Raw genomic sequence first — 22,952 nt, 5'->3', positions numbered from 1 at the left:
TAGCCCTGTAAACTTGCTGGGAAGGGATCTACTGTGCAAAATGAACTGCACAATCTTTTGTACACCAAATGTTGTTGAAATTCAGACTCCAGATGAAGATGGAGTATATAAAATTATGCTAGCCAGACAAGAAGCAGAAGTTAAAAAGATGAGCCTAGAAGATTTACCAGGGGAACTAAAAACGTTCATGAATCCTGATATATGGGATTTTACTGGAAAAAAAGTAGGATTGATGGCAGATGTTGATCCCATAAAAGTGACAGTGACAGAAGGTGCAGTTACCCAAATATTCATCAGGACAAAATGAGTCCCGAAATAAATGTAGGAGTTGCACAAGAAATAGAGGGTTCAGTTGAACAAGGCATTCTAAAAAAATTATGAGCAGTCCTTGTAATTCACCTATAATTGGCATAAAGAAACCAAACAGAAAGTACAGGGTGGTCCAAGACCTCCAGGAGATTAATAAAATTGCTGTCCCATGTTGGCCAATAGTACAAAATCCAGCTGTGATTCTGTATCATATAGCATGGAGAGCAGGATTGTTCACTGTAATTGATTTATGCCATGCTTTCTTTTCCATCCCACTGCATCCAGATAGCAAGTTTTTATTTTCGTTCATATTTGACAAGCATGTCGTGTTCCACAAGGGTACATGAAAATACCATCCATCTTTAATCACAATTTGAAAAAGTGCCGTGAATCATTGGTGCTGCCAGTACAATCTGTCCTGGTGCAGTATATTGATGACCTATTATTGCCATTGAGTACCCAAAAAGACTGTATGATTGATTCCATTGCATTTCTGAACCATTTAGCAAAAGGTGGACACAAGGTGTCCCCTGAGAAATTGCAATACTGTGCAACCTCAGTCAAGGATCTGGGACACCAGATAGAAAGAGGGGTCAGGAGAATGACATTTGAAAGAATCAAAATAATTCAAAACATGAAACTACCCAAAACTCAGAAAGAAATTAGAATGTTTCTAGGAGTTGTAGGGTACTGCAGGCAGTGGATTGTGGGATTTGCTGTGCTAGCAAAGCCATTAATTCAAATGACAAAGAAACGAGAAAAAGATCCAGTTAAATGGGATGATGAGAGCATGACTGCTTTCTTAAAATTGCGTAACAGTTTATGTGAATCTCCAGCATTAGGGATGCCTGACTATTCAAAAGAGTTTGCACTATTTTGTGACACAAGAGACAATTGTGCTCTTTCAGTCCTAACCCAGACCCATAGGTTAATGCGATGACCTGTGGCATATTTTTCTGCCACATTGGACCCAGTGGCATCAGCACTGCCAGGTTGTTTGAAAGCGGTAGCTGCAACTTGTATGAGTCTTGAGCAAAGTGAATCCATTATCATGGGACACCCTGTAACAGTGTATATCCCACATTCAGTCGAGATTCTGTTAACCAGAACACGTAATCAACATTTAACTCCCAGTCAGATGACTTAATATGAAAGAATCACCATTGGTTCAGAAAACCTGACAATAGTGAGGTGCACTTGTCGTGGTGAGCCTCAGCTAGGCCTACCAGTGCTAAGGGTTCACCCTTCTCTGCACAACGTCCTTAGACCAAGAGGAAGAAGTTGGCACGGAAACTGTAATACAAAACAGAGCGCTTTTATTAACCTCAAGAGGTGGAACTACATGCACACAACACCCTTCGATAGTGTATGCAGTAGCACCCCGAACAGAGGGGACATGCACCTTTTATACCCACACAGGGCTCAGAAAAGACGGAACAAGTACAAAACTGAAGGTTTATATACATAAAAAGGCATGTAGAAACGCACAATCAACAATAGGGTGGAGCTTAGCAGTATACTAATTATGATAAAAATACCCTGACAGATACATTTTAGAACATTTGTGAACAGTTACAATCTCCTTTGTGCATGTGCAGAGTAGCAAAGCCTAAATATAACCTGTCTCTAGGCAGAGTAAATGAGTAGACAACAGAAAGGTAGGACAGAGCACATGGTGAGCACATGGTTGACAAGATGGCTGCCGAATCCACGATGGCTTCAGCTAAATGCTACCCCCAATCGCTGCCAATTACAACAGATGACCCTTTTAGCATTAGCTGAAGACATTTGTTTATTTGGGGTAATCTACATTCATATCTTGTACATTAATATTCATCATTTCTGTGACCTCTTTATTTAATAAACTTTGTGATTTTATTTCTGCAACATTTCGCTTGGCAGGTGTACAGGCAGAAATACAGACGAAGCAAAGCATTGGACTACATTATATACATACACAGCATGTAAATAGTATCACTAATATTATACATAGGATAGTCAACAGCTTCCGGCTCCAAGTAATAAAGAGGGTCCACATCCAGCTATAAAGAGTCCAAGTGCCAGTCTCTGGGTGCATCTCAGCAGAAATCTTATGCAGTTGCGAGATTGCATCTAACACTGAAGGTGAGTGGTTCGGAATGTAAACACAGCAGCTGCTACTGATGATACGACATGCACCACCACGATCAGCCAGAACCACATCAAGAACCATACGATTTTGGAGTGCTACAATCCTCACAACTTGCACCTCTTCTGTAATGGTCCCAAGTGCCATAGTTGTCTGATTGATAACAGCTTCCACAACACGAGTCAATCGTCTAATCTTTCTGCTGTTTAATGCTGTAACCACAAAGAAAAACAAGCCCAAATTGAAATCGACATATTGTTGCAGAGTGGTGTCAGTCCGGTCAACCTCATCAGTACGTGTTGTCCTTTTATATCTGTTCTTAGAGATATTGTTGTACAACTTAAAATCTCGGTGATATGATGCAGGTGCCAGAAACACAGGGGGCAACAAAAATGACACATAGCATATTCCAGACCATCCAACAGGTAGTTGGCAGTATCCCTTATTACTGCAGACAAAGTATGTATTATGTGAGGATATAAAACTACTGTTATTAGTCAATAGTCAAAGTCACAATATACTCACTTCTCCCCACTGGAATTCTCCCAACACTTCCTATACATAAGTCTGCTTTAGCTCTGGTAACAGAAATCACAAATGGTCCATTGTTCTTCTTAATAGTTCTCATATTTGGGAAAACATATGGCATAAAAATGTTCTCAGGTCGATACTCTTCCGATCCCCATTTAGTTCCTTCAGCTCTCAGATTGCCATCTTCATCTGGATAACACACCTTATTGAGATGATAATTAATCTTTCCTACTTCCGCCTTTCCAGAAGCAATTAAAAACGCAAACCAAGCTTGACAAGAAGCATTATGTGAGAAAGGAAGAGGAATAAAACGTGTTCCCCCTTTCTTCTGGTGGGCAGGTATCATTCCACACACCCAACAGTCAGTAGTATTTGTGGAATTGCGAGTGTGATGCAGCATCTGAATAAACATATTGTTCAGGTAGGATTGTTGATGTTTCTGCTCATGGTAGGGAAGTGTAAAGTAATGATCCTCAACTGGTACTGGAGTAGTGGCGATCAGCAGCTGTCGAGCAGGGGCCACTTTCTCAACAAACCAAGTTATCAGTGCTATAGCCACCATAGCAACAACAAACCCTACAGCACAAATGATCTTCTTTTTTTAATTTTAGCAACAGTTGATTTCCCTGCAAACATGATCACTTTGTTGTTGAAAACAATCTTTGGAGCTCTAAAGTCCTGGGCAGCCGTTGATTTCTTCACTGAGGGTCAAGACGGGTGTCACTATATAGGACTGATTCCCCCCTCCCTGCCACATCAGTGCCATTTTACCAACCCAGGACGGTTGCTCAACCAGTCTTTTTCAACAAAGCAGACTCTTTCCTCTGTCTCAGTTGGTATTGGGATACTCCAGGGATTGTGTGGTCCGGGAAGACTCCCTCAGATTCGTCAGGTGAAATAGCATGGCCTTTCTCCGTTTCCAGGATATCTTGATGGTCAGTCAGTACAGCAGGTTCCACTAAGGTAGGCAACACTCGCTTGCAGTGAGTGCTATGGACCCAGTTCTTTCTGTACATCACTCGAACTGCTGTTCTCGTCGCTAGGAGCACCTGCTCTGGTCCTGGCCACCTCAGCTCGAAGCTGTTCGACCTCTCGAAGACCTTGACCATTACATGGTCACCGGGTCGGAGTTCATGGGCCTCACCTATAGATCTGTCAGGAAGAGCTTTTCGAACCTGTTGAAGAATAGAGATCAAACTATCAGTCAACTGTGCTAAGTAATCATTCATCAGAACACATTGTACATCATGTATGGAGCGTGGCTTCAGAACTCCCCAAATATTCATTGGTCTCCCAAATTCCACTTCATATGGTGTAAGCCAGATCATGAATGTGGCACCGATCTTATGGACAACAATGCCAAGGGTAGTGCATCAGGCCATTTCAAGGATGTGGAAGCCAGTATTTTTGTTAATTTCAATTTCAATGTAGTGTTATACCTCTCCACCAATCCTGCTGATTGTGGGTGAAAAACTGCATGGAACTTCTGTTTGATCCCTAATCTTTTCAAGACATGCTCAACAAGTTGCCCAATAAAATGAGGTCCGTTGTCACTCCACAAAAGTTTACAAACACCATATCTAGGGAAGAATTCCTTTGAGAGCACCTTTGCTGTAGTGAGAGCCGTATTATCCTTGGTAGGGTATGCCTCTATCCATTTGCTGAAGGCACATACCACCACTAGAACATACTTCCAGTTATTGCAATGTTCAATTTGCATGTAATACAATTTGCTAAAATTCAAAAGGTGCAGTTGGTGTAGCAAACCCTCCTGTAGGAGTTTGTGTCCCTTTTCCATGATTATACTGCCAACAGATCACATAGGATAGTATTATCCGTTTAGCTGTACCGGAAATCTCTGGATGCTCCCAAACTTGCGTAAGCAATTTCGTTATCGCTAAAGCTCCAACATGTGCCGGTCCATGTGCCATCTGAACCATAGTCTGTAAATAGGCTACTAACAATTTCCACTTATCCATCTCTTTATTGCGCCAACAACCCTCATCCTCCAACATTCCCTTGTTAGACCATTGCTCAAGTTCTTCCACAGAGGCAGATCTCTGTATATCTAGCACTTCTTGTCTAGCATCATGCCAACGCCCAGCTTGTGACATCACTACGTACATAGATTTAGTACTCCGTTGCATCGCAGTCTCATTAGCTAAGCGATCTGCAAAGGCATTGCCTTTTCCTATCTTATCAGTTACGTTCTTGTGTGCACTACACTTAACAATAGCTATTTTCTTCGGATATGTCAGTGCAGTCAAAAGATTATGCACTAATTCTCAGTGCATTATCTGCATCCCATTAGATGTAAGAAAGCCTCTTTCCTTCCATAGTAGGCCAAAATCATGGGACACTCCAAAAGCATAGCAGCTATCTGTATAGATGTTCACACATAAATCAGTGCTAAGTTCACACGCTCGTGTCAGAGCTATTAGCTCAGCTGCTTGAGCTGACTTCTGTGGTATCCGTGCTGTCTCCACTACCGTCTCAAGTGTTGTAATTGCATATGCAGCTGAAATTGTGCCATCTGGTAACTTCAGGCAGGACCCATCAACACACAGTTCCCCATCTGCATTTAAAAGGAGCTTATCCTGCAAATCGACGCAACCCTTTGTCTGTTCCTCAGTAAGGAATATACAATCATGAGGCTCATGTGACTGAGGCTTAGTCGCTGGATATGGCAACAAAGTAGCTGGGTTTAGAGTCGCACACCTACTCAAGGTAATGTGAGAGGTCAACAGTGTCAATTCGTATCCTGTCAAACGAGCACTAGTCAAATGTTGTGCCTTAGTCTGATTCAAAAGGGGATCAACCGCATGGGGTACTAGCACCAACAATTTATGTGACAAAACTATCCCTTCACTCTGACATATGGACACAGCTGTTGCTGCAACTGAACGGAAACACCCAGGCAATGCACGAGCAGCAAGATCAAGAACCACTTAAAAATATGCACTGGGGGCGCTGCTTGTCACCGTGTGTCTGTACTAAAACTGACAATGCACACCCATCTTTCTCGTGTACATAAACCGTAAAAGCCTTCGTGTAATCTGGAGTGCCTAACACTGATGCAGAACAAAGAGCTTGTTGTAGCTGACGAAAAGCATCCTGGCATTCATCTGTCCATGGAAGGGGCATTGGAGTGTCTTTAGTCAAAAGCGCTAGCAAGGGTTTAACAATGTGTGAAAAACCTAATATCCATTGCCTGCAAAACGAAGTCAGACCAATAAATGCACGGACAACTTTCTGAGTAGACGGCACTGGTGTGTCTAAAATTGCTTGAATGCAATCTGGTGTAAGTGCACTCCCTCCTTAGACAGAAGGTGACATAAGTAGGTAACCTTCAGTCTACAATATTGCAATTTCTTCTGTGGCAATTTAAGGTGGTGTGAAGAAAGCAAGGAAAGTAAAGACAAAGTAAATTTTTCACACTGTTCAGGCGTATCGGCTGCCAACAAGATGTCATCGACATATTGTATGAGAGCCACTCCTTCAGGCAAAGTGAAAGAATCAAGTTGTCGTTTCAGTGCTTGGCTGTAAATGCTAGGACTCTCAGTGTACCCTTGAGGAATTCTACAAAATCTCTGCGATTGATTATTCAAACTGAAACCAAACAAATATCAGCTATCAGGATGAATAGGAATCGAAAGGAAATCGTTCTCAAGGTCAATAACAGTAAATGTAGTCGCCGTTGGAGGAACTAAGGTAAGTAGAGTTGTTATGTCAGAAACCACAGGGTATTGCGGCACTACAGTCTTGTTGACTTCTCGTAAATCAATAATGAATCTGTAAATCCTACTATCAGTATCTTTTTTTCAAAATGGGAAGAATAGGACTGTTACAAACATTATATGGAACTTCTTCCACAACTCCTACTTTAATCAAATCATGGACAATGCGTACAAGTGCTTCTTCGCCTTCTTGAGAAGTTTTATATTGAGGCAATCGTGGCAATAAAGCACCCTCCTTGACACTAATATGAGCTGGGGGAATAACCATTTTCCCTACATCGGTGTCTAAAGTAGCCCACAAAATACTAGGGAGTGAAGCTAATGCAATGTCCTCTTTAACAAGACAGGATCTCTCAATCACAGGGCAGTTGTCATTCAAAATAACACGTACTCCTGCCAGAGAACATTGTATCATAGCCCTGAAATATTTAAGCATATCAAGTCCCACAATATTGTCCGGTGTGTTTGGAGAAAGCAAAATTGGACATGGAGCAGTAAACTTATCGACATGAAATGCAAGTGGTTGTGACAGTGGGCTAAGGGAAGGTGTTCCCTCGAAACCTATCGATGTAACTGTTAAGCCAGACAGGGGAGCCCTTGGAACCAATTGTTTAGATAAGGCGCTACGAGTAGCTCCTGTATCAACCAGAAACTGATCAGTAGAACCCAAAAAATGTGTTGTAACATAGGGACCCTACTGATCTACTGGAACTTCAACTGATTCCTTACCCCATCCTAGGCAATTCTATGCATAAGCAGAAACTTTCAAATCAGACGGCACATAATCGAACATTTGATATTGGTTCCATCTGTCAAAAGTGTTAAAACCATCCTGTCCACGCATATTAGTATCAAACCTAGCACGATTGTCCGTGTTTCCTCTAGGCCCTGAATATCCCAAACGATTTCTCATTTGTCCCCGTCCACGTGGGTACTGCTGACTGAGCACGCAGTGCCGGACAATTGGCAGCCCAATGTCCAAATTTTCTGCAATAAGCACACTGGTCAGCAGACAACGTCTGACAAGTATAAAAAGGAAGAGACAAACGATAAGATCCAAGTCCACCTCTATCATTACCTCTAGAAGGCAGAACGTAAGCCTGAGCTAACATAACCTTTGTTTTTAATTCTTTAGTTTTCTTATCCTCAGTGCACTTTGCTTCTAACTCCTGTCGTTCATAATACTGAGCCATAGTTAAAAGAGAAACCAGAGAAGAGGTAGTCCATGAACTCTCACTGGCCTTTGGGCGACTAGCTATTCCTGGCAACAGGTTGGCGACATATTTATCGACAAACAGATGCCTGCCTGTGTCATCTGTCAATGATTGGCCACTAAAATTGTGGAATGCCTCCTCAAAGCGCGTAAAGAAATCAGAAACCGATTCATCTGCTTTTTGCTTACAAGATGCTAATACAGTCCAGTCTATCATTTTAGGAGGAATAATCGTCTTTAACTTAACTATTATAGCTGCAGGAAGATCTAAAATTAGCTGACATGACTTCTGTGTGGGTGCCCTTTCTACATCCATTTGTTCTAAATCTTTCCAATCTGGCCCAAAAGCAGCACGGTCATCAACTTTACGAACAGTTCTCCACATTTTTTGTGGTAATATCAATCCGAAAAACATTTAAATATCAGACAAAGTCATAGTACAAGATCTAAGAGCACCCTCAACTTCCTCATAAAAAGCTGCTGGATTTTTCTGTGGATCAGGTAGTGCAGTTTTAAGAGCCATAACGTTTGCTCTATTCTAAGGAGTGTAAACCCAATTATAAACAAAATAACCCTTTGCAGTAGCAGAATCCTTACTATCATCTGTTCCGATGCCTCTAGGAGGAACTTACAAAGGTGCGGCTTCCCGCATAGGTTTGCATGTACTATCATAGTCTTATCTGTTCCCGAGAGTAGAAGCTCGTGCCATGCTGATCGAAGATGTTTGTGCAGCTGCCTCTGCTGCCTTTTTCCAATCTTGCAAACGGCCTGCATCAGCACATGCTTTAACCAAACATCTGATTAAATCAGCCTCCTGAGAAAAGACAAAAAGACCATCAAGCATTTGCTTACAGTCATTTGCTATATCATCGGGTTCCAACTCATCAGAATGTTTCCTAAACTGCTCAAGGACCTCTGTGGCGAATACCTCGGTAAAATATAGTTGCTCCCTTTCCTGCCAACCTTTCATATTATCTATAAGTTCAGAAGCAGGAGTAGTACTACGAACAGCTTTACGAGCAGCGGATCGAAGCTCAGACGAACGCTCAGCAGACAACATAGAACAAGTTTCCCATGCTTTCTCTTGCTCTGATTTGCATATGACCAAAAGCCACCACTGGGTTTGGGTTCTCCACAGTAAGGCCAAGCCACCGACCAATATAGAACAAAACAAATGCCAATACTGTTATCATTATTCCTATTCTGATTTCTCAAAACATGCAAATTATACACCATGTAGATCCACAGTTTGTTGGAAAGAATTAATCTCTTTTTTTAATTTTCTTTATTTCAGATTCATTATTTTGGTTAATTTTCACCAATTTTATATTTCAAACCATCAATATCAAATACAAAAAATTACTATACATTTTCATGACACATCACCCTCTGCGCATTCATATTCTTTACATACTCACAGTGATTTCATATATCCAACATTCAATCTCACACAAACAAACCCCCCACAAATTATTTACATTTGAATTACAATTTTACAATATTCACAAGATGCCATAGACAATTAATATGTTAACTTTTTTCAAATTTGGAGCTCTTTATAAAGCAGCGTTAGAATGATCTCATAGCTCAACAAATATGGTCTACGCATTTCGAACTCTCAATCAGTTAGGAGTTCTCATCAGGACCGAAGCTGTGAAGGAAGCAGAGAAATCATTTCTTTAGTAACTTAGTACTCTTACTTACAAACTAGTTCTACCACTTTTCGCTGATGCCTCTTACCTTAAATAAAGATTTGTATTGATACTCTTGACGCTTCAGACCAGTTTTTAATTTGGACTTACTTGATTTAAGTAGTCCACAACCATGCACTCTTTTATGTTTGATTTGTTCGGGCCCTAAAGAGAAAAGAAATTAAAGGTTTCCGTTTGACTCAAATCTATGCACAATTTGGGCAATGATTCGTACGTGTTGGAATGTAACTTACTTGTCAAAATGGCCCGCGACGTGTAAATGCTGGGCAATGTTAGCCTGCGGTGGCAGCCTGCAGGGAGAGAAGCACCAAAGGATTCAGTATTCTTGAATTCATAAAATGTGCCAATCGGTTTAGGGCGCTTGCATGGGCTCGATCTTACCTTTTTGACACAAGACGGGAAACTAATTCTGCCGGCTCTGGCTTGTCGTAGCGCGTTGTTCAGAGCGCCAGCTTCAATTATACATGTATTCCTGCGCGTCTTCCTGGTTGAAAGGAACCTTGGGACATGTAGTCGCATGTGTCCATGGGGCTTCTATGATTGAACCGGCCGCCATGTATAAACGATCAATAACAGCGCTAATCATTACTCAAATCGTCTATTTATTGGTGTCCTCCGTTCTGTTTGAAAATTCTTGTATAATGTTGCAGAACACTTTTGACTCGCTGTGATTTGCTGGTTGTTTTTGATCTGAATCAGATGGTTTTTCTGTTCGTCTAAGTAGCCTGTTTTTTACTGGTGGTCCAAGTATTGACATTGTCAATATTTCTTGTCTGGAAGGATGAAAAAGAGGGTTGCAATTTAAAAAAAATGAGGAATGCAATTTTGAAAGAGGATGCTTTTGTAATTTGATTCATTTTGTCAGCCTTCTTTTATAGAATCTATATTTGGAACTTTGGAATACGAGTCTATATACAATGTTTATCACCATGAAATCATTGTTTCTATTGTCCGCAGTTTTTTTAAAACAAGTGATTGGGCTTCACTGGGTATTCGTGTTCTGTGGGCCTCTGTGAACATATTGGTCTTTGAGGATCTGAGTTTAATTCCATTTTTAGATCTCGGTAAGCTCATTCAAACCATTGACCGCCGAATTGAATTTGATAATAAGCAGCGCTTCCCTTCTAGATAGCTTTGCATCAAGGTCTCCACCTCTGATGTCATGCTCAATTTTTGAAATCACAGTCCACTTTAGATCTATTTCAGTGGGATTGTTCAGGCGCCAATGGTTGACCAAATGTGCGGTTTGTACATTTTTTCTGATTCTTGACTTATGCTGTGAAATTCTTGTTCGGACCTCTTGGTTTGTCTTTCCAATGTATAACAGGTTGCATGGGCATTTTATTCCGTATACAACATACCGAGATTTATAATTAGAGAAAGTCTCATGTTTCTAAAAAATGTTGTTGTTTTTGAAAACCGATCCTTCTTCAGTGGTTGCACAACAGATGCACGTTCCACATTTGTGGTGACCCTTTAGCGGTGGAAGACCGACCAAAGATCTCATTGTAATCTGTTCTTTTTGGGGGAGTGCTGCCCGTACTAATTGGTTAGCTATACTGAGATCTTTCCTAAATGCAAACAATGGCACACTATTCAAAGAGTCATGGAGATTTTTTACCAAATGCCAATTGCGATTAATTACCTTTTTTAGCATGTTGACATTTGGGCAATATGTTGACACAAACACAATTCTGTTTAATTCTTTTTTGGTTTGTTTTTCAAGGAGACATTCCCGTGGTAGCCACCACGCTCTCTTCATTGATCTCTTTAATAGTTTTTTTGGGTAGCCGCGTAACAACAAGTTTTCGGTTAATTTCATTGCATGTATTTGGTATTCGTCCTTAAACTGGCAATTTCGGCGTATACGGAGATATTGTCTGTAGGGTAAGTTTTCTTCCAAACTCCGGGGATGGTTGCTCACAAAATGCAGTGACTTATTGCGGTCAGTTGGTTTCTTGAAAAGAGTTGTTACAAGGCCACCTTCTGAGGGATACACCTCAACATCTAGGAACGGCATTTTTCTTTTTGAGTGGCTTAGGCTGAATTTAATTGCTTGTGTCCTATTGTTCAGCCATTCGTGAAATCCAAACAAGTCCTCCTCGCTACTGGTCCAAACAAAGAATATGTCGTCTATATAACAACTCCAGTTGTTGATCTATTGAGCAAAGGGATTGTTTTTGTAAACAAAAGTTTCTTCGTATCGGGCCATGCATAGTACTGCCAGCTCTGGGGCAAAAGGGCATCCCATGGCGACTCCATCTGTTTGAAAATAAAAATCGCCGTTGAAGTTGAAATAGTTTCTTTTTAACACAAAATCCACCAATTTCACAATTTATTCAGTTGGTACTTTTTGAGGTTTGTCACGGGTTTCTAAAAAGCATTCTAGTACGTGAATCACTTCATCCTGGGGAATTTGAGTGTATAAGGACACCGGATCCATACTCACAAACCAGTGGGTGTTTTCATCAAATTCTATTGGTGTCAATTTATTGATAAAGTCTGTTGTGACCCTTATAAAGGATTTCACATTTGGCAGAAACGGTTTAAGGAAACAAATCGACACATTTTGCAATAGGTTCCATCAGCGATTCGCATCCGAAAACTATTGGCCTTCCAGGCGGTGAGCTGTCGTTTTTATGTTCGAGCAGTAACGGAACCCCCCCCCCCTAAGCGCCTTGAGACCCTACGGGTAAGTAGTGCGCTCTATAAATGTCTTGATTGATTGATTGATGTATTTTGGGCAAAACGTACAGTAACGGAAAGCAAGGGTTTTTTATTTTGAGAAATTAAATTTATTTTTTGCCCAAGAAGCCTTGACTGTTTCCTTCATCTAAAATGGAGTGCAATTGGTTCTTTAATTCCAATGTGGGATCCTTATCAATTTTTTTGTAACATGTTATATCATCTAACTGTCTTTTGACTTCAGTGATGTACAATGTCCGATCCCAGATGACAACTGAGCAACCTTTGTCGGCTTGCTTAATCACCACCGACTTGTCTTTCTTTAGATTTGTTAGTGCTTCCGACTCAAACTTTGTTATATTGTGTTTTATCCATTTCTTCTTTTTCTCTATCTCCGTGATGGCGGATAAGATTGTCCTTTCAAATATCACTACTTCCTTTGGGATTTTGTTAGTTGGAGGGCAGAACAGTGATTTGTTCCTCAAGCCTGTTGTCTCTACTGATGGTTCATATGAATGTTCGGAGAAGAAGGTTTTTAATCTGATCTTGTGACAGAATTCTATCGCTTCTGTTTTCAACTTCACGAAGTCTGTCATTTTTGTCGGTACAAAAGAGAGTCCTTTCTGAAGCACACTTCCTTCTTCTTAAGTTCCAGTTGTTAAGATTTGGTGGTTGTGAATGGTTATTTGGTATTGTTTGTTTGAGAATGTCTGAAAATGAAACCTTCGCATATATTTGCATAAATCAAAAGAAAGTCACGTTGGTGGTGATTAAGCAAGCCGACAAAGGAGGCTCAATTGTCATCTGGGAACGAACATTGTACATCACTGAAGTCAAAAGACAGTTAGATGATATAACATGTTACAAGAAAATTAATAAGGATCCCACATTGGAATTAAAGAACCAATTGCATTCCATTTTAGATGAAGGAAACAGTCAAGGCTTCTTGGGCAAAAAAGAAATGGAATTTCTCAAAATAAAAACCCTCGGATTCTGATACTGTACATTTCGCCCAAAATATATAAAAACGAGAGCTCACTGCCTAGAATGCCAATAGTTTCTGGATGCGAATCGCTGATGGAACCTATTGCAAAATTTGTTGATTTTTTCCTTAAACCGTTTATGCCAAATGTGAAATCCTTTATAAGGGACACAACAGATGTTATCAATAAATTGATACCAATAGAATTTGATGAAAACACCCACTGGCTTGTGAGTATGGATAGGGTGTCCTTATACACTCAAATCTCCCAGGATGAAGGGATTCACGTACTAGAATCCTTTTTAGAAACCCGTGACAAACCTCAAAAAGTACCAACTGAATTAATTGTGAAATTGGTGGATTTTGCGTTAAAAAGAAATTATTTCAACCACGATGGAGATTTTTATTTTCAAACAGGTGGAGTCGCCATGGGTTGCCCTTTCGCCCTAGAGCTGGCGGTATTATTCATGGCCCGATACGAAGAAACTTTTGTTTACCAAATAAATCCCTTTGGTTAATGGATCAACAACTGGAGTTGATATATAGACAACATATTCTTCGTATGGACCGGTAGCGAGGAGGACTTGCTTGGATTTTACGAATGGCTGAACAATAGGACACAAGCAATTAAATTTAGCCTAGGCCACTCAAAAAGAAAAATGCTGTTCCTAGATCTTGAGGTGTATCCCTCAGAAGGTGGCCTAGTAACAACTCTTTTCAAGAAACCAAATGACCGCAATAAGTCACTGTATTTTGCGAGCAACCATATCCAGAGTTTGAAAGAAAACTTACCCTACAGACAATATCTCCTTATATGCCGAAATTGCCAGTTTAAGGACGAATACCAAATACATGCAATTAAATTAACCGAAAATTTGTTGTTATGCGGCTACCCAAAAATCTATTAAAGAGATCGATGAAGAGAGCGTGGTGGACATTAAACAGAATTGTGTTTGTGTCAACATATTGCCCAAATTCCAATATGCTAAAAAAGGTAATTAATCGCAATTGGCACTTGCTAAAAAATCTCCATGACTCTTTGAATAGTGTGCCATTGTTTGCATTTAGGAAAGATCGCAGTATAGCTAACCAATTAGTACGGGCAGCACTCCCCCAAAAAGAACATATTACAATGAGAACTTTGGTCGGTCTTCCACCGATCAAGGGTCACCACAAATGTGGAACGTGCATCTGTTGTGCAACCACTGAAGAAGGATCGGTTTTCAAACACAACAACATTTTTTGGAAACATGAGACTTTCTCTAAATGTAAATCTCGGTATGTCATATTTGGAATAAAATGCCCATGCAACATGTTATACATTGGAAAGACAAACCAAGAGGTCTGAACAAGAATTTCACAGCATAAGTCAAGAATCAGAAAAAATTTACAAACCGCACCTTTGGTCAACCATTGGCGCCTGAGCAATCACACTGAAATAGATATAAAGTGGACTGTGATTTCAAAAATTGAGCATGACATCCGAGGTGGAGACCTTGATGCAAAGCTATCTAGAAGGGAAGCGATGCTTATTGTCAAATTCAATTCAGAGGTCAATTGTTTGAATGAGCTTAGCGAGATGTACAAATTGAATTAAACTCAGATCCTCGAAGACGCATATGTTCACAGTCCCCCACAGAACACGAATACCCAGTGAAGCCCAATCACTTGTTTAAAAAAAAACTGCGGACAATAGAAACAACGATTTCATGGTGATAAACATTGTACATAGACTCGTATTCCAAAGATCCAAATATAGATTCTATAAAAGAAGACTGACAAAACAAATCAAATTACAAAAGCCTCCTCTTTCAAAATTGCATTCCTCATTTTTTTTAAATTGCATTCCTCTTTTTCATCCTGCCAGACAAGAAATATAGGCAAAGTCAATACTTGCAGTACCAGAAAAAAACTGGCTACTTAGACGAACAGATAAACCATCTGATTCAGCTCAAAAACAACCAGCAAATCACAGCGCGTCAAAAGTGTGCTGCAACATTATACAAGAATTTTCAAACAGAACGGAGGACACCATTTGAGTAATGATTAGTGCTGTTATTGATCGTTTATACATGGCGACTGGTTCAATCATAGAAGCCCCATTGACACATGCGACTACATTTCCCAAGATTCCTTTCACCCAGGAAGTAGCACGGGAATACATGTATAATCGAAGCCGGAGCTCTGAACAAAATGCTACGACAAGCCAGAGCCAGCAGAATTAGTTTCCCGTCTTGTGTCAAAAAGGTAAGACCGAGCCTCTGCAAGCGCCCTAAACCGATTGGCACATTTTATGAATTCAAGAATACTGAATCCTTCGGTGCTTCTCTCCCTGCAGGCTGCCACCGCACGCTAACATTGCCCAGCATTATACACATCGTGGGCTGTTTTGACATGTAAGTTACATTCCAAGCACGTTCCAATCATTGCCCAAAGTGTGCATAGATTCAAGTCAAACGGAAACCTTTAATCTCTTTTCTCTGTAGGGCCCCGAACAAATCAAACATAAAAGCGGTCGCTCCCCACGCTCCCTGGCCATCCTGACTTTGTAGCGCTATACTCCTCCTTACTGCCTGGTATCGTAGCGCTTGCTGCTAATTATTAATTGAGCTCGCATTGCCTGTAACATTATCGTAGCGCCTGGTATCGTAGCCTGGCATCGTAGCGCTTGCTGTTAATTATTAATTGTGCTTATTGCTCATTGGTGTTAATTGTCATTGTTGCACTGCTCGCATCGCCTGCAAAATTATTTGTGCCTGATTGTGCCGCTGCCCAGATCATAGCATTATTCCGGTGGTGCCCCTGTTTCGCTTTTTGTTTGTGCTGCCATTTTGTTGTTGACTCCTGGCCCGTTTCTCCTCCCCGCTCCCGCCTCCCAGCTGCTCCTCCCTCGCTCTGCCCCCCTCCACTCTCCACTTATGTCAGAACAGCTGACGCGCAGCGTTCACGCGCTGCGGGCGCGCCCCATGCGCGCCTAAGGCGCGCCAAAGGTAAGCCCATCTACGCCCGTCCGCTTGGACCGCGCCCAGCGCCAAACCCCCTGGCCCCCGCAACATCCACTCCGCCCGCATAATGTACGACGCCGCAACCCTCTCAGCCCTTAACCCCGGCCGACCGCCAAACTGCTACCAAGCCACCCCAGGACACACCCATGGACCCTTCACCAGCCACTCCTGCAAATTCGACTGCATCAAGACCCACACCAAATCCACATACTCCAAACAGAGCTCCAACACTAACCACCTGAAGTGCATCCTGCTCAACACCCGCTCGGTCCACAGACACGCCATTGATCTTTGGAACCTACTCGACACCACATCGCCGGACTTCGCCTTTCTTACAGAAACCTGGATGAACGCCTCATCAACACCCGACATCGCCATAGCCATCCCTGACGGCTACAAGATTATCTGTAAGGACCACATCAACCAAACAGGAGGAGGCATCGCCATTGTTCATAAGAACACCATCCGCATCACGACCAGTTTGGACGACAACCTTGCAGCCACCGAACACCTCCACTTCCAGATCCACACCGACCCCAAGACCACACTCAGAGGCACCCTCATTTACAGACCACCAGGACCCCGCACACAATTCAGCGAAGACATCACTGACTTCATCAGCCCACACGCCCACACCACAGCTCTCCATTGGACTGACCACAGCTGCGTTCACTTCAACTACAAAAAGACTACGACCCACAACCACCCACAACCAATTCCGCGCAGAAACTGGAACAAAATTACCACCGACCAGCTCTTCACATCGCTTCACCAAAACCCTCCTGCTATATCATCGGACCCAAACCTTGCAGCCACCAACCTCACACAATGGATCACTCACAGCTTTAACGAATTAGCACCCCCAAAAAAACATAAAATCAAGCAAGGTAGCAAAAAAGCCCCCTGGTTCAACGATGACCTTAAGAAATCCAAGAAGATCTGTCGCACCCTCGAGAAAGCCTGGCGAAAAAACCCAACCACTGACAACCTGGCTACCTTCAAAAACGCCACCCGCAAACACCACCAACTGATCCGATCCACCAAGAAATCAGCATTCAAGGATCGACTAGACAACAACGCCCACAACAGCAAGGAACTATTCAACATCGTCAAAGAATTTACCAACCCCACCGCCGGCACCAACGATATCACTCCCTCCCAAGACCTCTGCGACCCCCTAGCCTCATTCTTCCACAACAAAATCGCCGACATACATAACAGCTTTGTAAACCATTCCGGAGACCAGTCCACCCCACCCACCTCCGAACCAAAACCCCCCTCCAACAACCTTTAGGCCTGGAACCCAATCACCACTGTAGAGACCATCCGCCTGATGAACTCCATCCACTCAGGATCGCCAACCGACCCATGTCCCCACCACATTTTCAACAAAGCTAACTCCGTTATTGCACCCCATCTCCGAGACGTCATCAACTGCTCCCTCAACTCCGCTACCTTCCCGGAAAGCTGGAAACATGCCAAACTCAGCGCCCTCCTGAAGAAACCCACAGCAGACCCCACTGAACTTAAGAACTACCGCCCCATCTCGCTCCTCCCATTCCCTGCCAAAGTCATTGAGAAAGCTGTCAACAGTCAGCTCGCCGCCTTCCTCGAATCCAACAAATCCCTCGACCCTTCACAGTCCGGCTTCCGAGCCAAACACAGCACAGAGACCGCCCTCATCGCAGCAACAGACAAAATTCGAACACTACTGGACAATGGAGAAACAGCTGCACTCATCCTACTTGACCTCTCCGCAGCCTTCGACACAGTCTGCCATAGCACCCTTTTACAATGCTTCAGCAACGCCGAAATACAAGGAAAATCATTGGACTGGATCATCTCGTTCCTCGCCGGAAGAACCCAGAGAGTCCGCCTCCCCCCTTTTAGATCAGAGGCCACCGAAGTCATCTGCGGCGTACCACAAGGATCATCACTCAGTCCCACCCTCTTCAACGTATACATGAGTCCCCTCGAATCCATCGTGCGCCATCACAACCTCAACATCATCTCCTACGCAGACGACACCCAGCTGATCCTCTCCCTCACCAAAGACCCAAACACCGCCAAAACCAACCTACACGAAGGGATGAAAGAAGTAGCCGAGTGGATGAAGAACAGCCGTTTAAAACTGAACTCGGACAAAACGGAAGTCCTCATCTTAGGATCATCCCCCTCCGCCTGGGACGACTCATGGTGGCCATCGGCCCTGGGAAACGCACCCATACCCACGGACCACGCACGTAACCTAGGCTTCATCCTGGACTCCTCCCTCTTGATGACCAGACAAGTCAACGCCATCTCATCATCATGCTTCAACATCCTACGTATGCTCAAAAAAATCTTCCGTTGGAACCCCACCGAAACAAGAAAGACGGTCACCCACGCACTGGTCACAAGCCGACTGGACTACGGAAGCACCCTATACGCCGGAACCATAGCCAAACTACAGAAAAAACTCCAACGCATCCAAAACGCCTCAGCCAGACTCATACTAGACATCCCCCGCCAAGTTCACATTTCCGGTCACCTGAAAGACCTCCACTGGCTCCCCATCAACAAGAGAATAACATTCCGTCTCCTCACCCATGCACACAAAGCCCTCTACGACCTAGGACCCGAATGCCTCAACACGAGCCTGTCCTTTTACCCCCCCCCGCCAACTACGATCGTCTAATCAAGCCCTCGCCGCAATTCCACGCATCCATAGATCCACCATGGGGGGAAGATCCTTCTCCTACTTGGCGGCCAAAACCTGGAATTCTCTCCCCACCCACCTCCACCTTACACAGAACCACCACTCCTTCAGAAAACAACTAAAAACTTGGATATTCGATAAGTAAAGTACCCCCCTCCCTCAAGCGCCTTGAGACCCTCTGGGTGAGTAGTGCGCTATACAAATGCTAAACTTGAACTTGAACTTGTTGTGGACTACTTAAATCAAGTAAGTCCAAATTAAAAACTGGTCTGAAAAAGGATATTGAATTTAAGATGTCATAAAAGTAATTAGGTGTAAATTTGTTATTTTATTCTCTCCTGCATTAGAGGGTCCAGCGTCAAGAGTATCAATACAAATCTTTCATTAAGGTAAGAGGCATCAGCGAAAAGTGGTAGAACTAGTTTGTAAGTAAGAGTACTAAGTTACTAAAGAAAGGATTTCTCTGCTTCCTTCACAGCTTCGGTCCTGATGAGAACTCCTAACTGATTGAGAGTTCGAAACGCGTAGACAATATTTGTTGAGCCATAAGATCATACTAACGCTGCTTTATAAAGAGCTCCAAATCTGAAAAAAGTTAACATATTAATAGTCTATGGCGTCTTGTGAATATTGTAAAATTGTAATTCAAATGTAAATAATTTGTGAGGGGTTTGTTTGTGTGAGATTGAATGTTGGATGTATGAAATCACTGTGAGTATGCAAAGAATATGAATGTGCAGAGGGTGATGTATAGAATTTTTTTGTATTTGATATTGATGGTTTGAAATATAAAATTGGTGAAAATTAACTAAAATAATGAATCTGAAGTAAACAAAAATAAAAAAAGAGATTAAATCTTTCCAACAAACTGTGGATATACATGGTGTATAATTCACATCTTTTCAGAAACCAGAATAGGAATAAGGATAACAGTATTGGCATTTGTTTTGTTTTATACTGATTTGCATATGGCCTTGTCTGAACTGGGGTGGCAGAGTGGGCTAAAGAACGGTGATGGATTAAACCCAGATCTGTTGACTGGGTGTGAGTGTTTGATTGGTTCAGATGCTCCGTCCATCACCACTCCCTTTTGTACCATTTTGTTCACCATAAGTTGGCAGGGTATGCTCAGACGTGAATCCCTTGCTCACTTTTCCAATGGATTGAAGCAAGCCTGGCTGAAGACGGCTGTACTGCGAGAAACCGGGCCTAGGAAGCTTGTTTCCGGTCCAGGGAAGGAATGGCTTGGCAGTTCGGGCTGGACTGTTCCCATGAGGCACAGGGTCAAACTGATTTGCATATGGCCATGTCTGAACTGGGGTGGCAGAGTGGGCTAAAGAACGGTGATGGATTAAACCCAGATCTGTTCACTGGGTGTGAGTGTTTGATTGGTTCAGATGCTCAGTCCATCACCACCCCCTTTTGTACCGCTTTGCTTGCCATAAGTTTCCAGAGTATGCTCAGACGTGAGTCCTTTGCTCACTTTAACACTGGATTCAAGCAAGCCTGGCTGAAGACGGATGTAATGCCAGAAACCGGTCCCAGGAAACTTGTTTCCGGTCCAGGTAAGGCGTGGCTTGGCAGTTCGGGCTAGACTGTTCCCATGAGGCACAGGGTCAGACTGATTTGCATATGGCCATGTCTGAACTGGGGTGGCAGAGTGGGCTAAAGAACGGTGATGGATTAAACCCAGATCTGTTGACTGGGTGTGAGTGTTTGATTGGTTCAGATGCTCCGTCCATCACCACCCCCTTTTGAACCGCTTTGCTTGCCATAAGTTGGCAGAGTATGCTCAGACGTGAGTCCTTTGCTCACTTTGCCATTGGATTCAAGCAAGCCTGGCTGAAGACGGATGTAATGCCTGAAACCGGTCCCAGGAAGCTTGTTCCCGGTCCAGGTAAGGCATGGCTTGGCAGTTCGGGCTGGACTGTTACCATAACGCACAGGGTCAGACTGATTTGCATATGGCCATGTCTGAACTGGGGTGGCAGAGTGGGGTAAAGAACGGTGATGGATTAAACCCAGATCTGTTGACTGGGTTTGAGTGTTTGATTGGTTTAGATGCTCCGTCCATCACCACCCCCTTTTATACCGCTTTGTTCACCATAAGTTGGCAGGGTCTGCTCAGACGTGAGTCCTTTGCTCACTTTGCCACTGGATTCAAGCAAGCCTGGCTGTAGATGGCTGTAATGCCAGAAACCGGTCCTAGGAAGCTTGTTTCCGGTCCAGGGAAGGCATAGCTTGGCAGTTCGGGCTGGACTGTTTCCGTGAAGCACTGGGTCAGACTGATTTGCATATGGCCATGTCTGAACTAGGGTGGCAGAGGGGGTTAAAGAACGGTGATGGATTAAACTCAGATCTGTTGACTGAGTGTGAGTGTTTGATTGGTTCAGATGCTCCGTCCATCACCATCCATTTTTGTACCGCTTTGTTAGCCATAAGTTGGCAGGGTATGCTCAGACGTGAGTTCCTTGCTCACTTTGTCTCTGGATTCAAGCAAGCCTGGCTGAAGACGTCTGTAATACCAGAAACCGGTCCTAAGAAGCTTGTTTCCGGTCCAGGGAAAGCATGGCTTGGCAGTTCGGGCTAGACTGTTCCCATGAGGCACAGGGTCAGACTGATTTGCATATGGCCATGTCTGAACTGGGGTCGCAGAGTGGGCTAAAGAACGGTGTGGATAAAACCCAGATCTGTTGACTGGGTGTGAGCGTTTGATTGGTTCAGATGCTCCGTCCATCACAACCCCCTTTTGTACCACTTTGTTCGCCATAAGTTTGCAGGGTATGATCAGACGTGAGTCCTTGCTCACTTTGACACTGGATTCAAGCAAGCCTGCCTGAAGACGGCTGTAATGCCAGAAACCGGTCGTAGGAAGCTTGTTTCCGGTCCAGGGAAGGCATGGCTTGGCAGTTCGGGCGGACGCGTGTGAGGAGGTTTTTGTTCTTTTTGCTGCTATTCTGAATTGCCAACAGTTAGCTGCCTTCACACTTACTTATTACCGCAAATATACGGAACCTTTGAGAAAAAAAGAATAACTCAATTATTATTTCCCCAATGTTTTTGTGTACCTTTTAATTTTCCTGACTGTATTTTTTACCTTACTGGCTGTACTCCTCGTTCCACCGCGGGCTCTTTGGTCCCGATTGTTGTGGAGGGAGTTAAATTCCGGTTTAGTGGAGGTGGAGGTTGGCGCTCTAGTCTCCTCCTCGCCCCCTTTAAAAACCGATGCTAAACCAAGTGCGCAGCGGACGTGCGTAAGGAGGTGTTTGTTCTTTTTCAGCTATTCTGAATTGTCAACAGTTAGCTGCCTTTACACTTACGTATTACTGCAAATATACGGAAGCTTTTAGAAAAAAAGAATAACTCATTTAATATTTCCCCAATGTTTTTGTGTACCTTTTAATTTTCCTGACTGTATTTTTAACCTTACCGGCTGTACTTCTTGTTCCACTGCGGGCTCTTTGGTCCCAATTGTTGTGGAGGGAGTTAACTTCCGGTTTAGTGGAGGTGGAGGTTGGCGTTCTAGTCGCCTCCTCGCCCCCTTTAAAAACCAATGCTAAATCCAGCGCGCAGGGAACGCGCGTGAGGAGGTGTTTGTCATTGTTACTGCTATTCTGAATTGCCAACAGTTAGCTGCCTTCACACGTATTTATTACTGCAAATATACGGAAGCTTTTCGAAAAAAAGAATAACTCATTTAATATTTCCCCAATGTTTTTGTGTACCTTTAAATTTACCTGACTGTATTTTTAACCTTACCGGCTGTACTCCTCGTTCCACCGCGGGCTCTTTGGTCCCGATTGTTGTGGAGGGAGTTAACTTCCGGTTTAGTGGAAGTGGAGGTTGGCGTTCTAGTCGCCTCCTCGCCCCCTTTAAAAACCGATGCTAAATTGAGCGCGCAGCGGACGAGCGCAGCGGGCGCACCGGCGGCGGGCCAAAGGCACGTCAAAGG

At 43.2% G+C, this 22,952-nt stretch overlaps 1 pseudogene; it reads right to left on the bottom strand.

Annotated features, from left to right (window-relative positions):
* Positions 1-8,594: 8,594 nt before the first annotated feature.
* Positions 8,595-22,952, bottom strand: part of LOC147728376 (uncharacterized) — a 69,534-nt pseudogene continuing 55,176 nt past the window's right edge.

The sequence above is a fragment of the Lissotriton vulgaris genome, chromosome 3_1, assembly GCF_964263255.1.
Source record: "Lissotriton vulgaris chromosome 3_1, aLisVul1.2, whole genome shotgun sequence".
NCBI classification, from domain to species: Eukaryota; Metazoa; Chordata; class Amphibia; order Caudata; family Salamandridae; genus Lissotriton; species Lissotriton vulgaris.
Note: the sequence above shows the minus strand (reverse complement) of the source record. Positions and strands in the feature narration are given on the sequence as shown.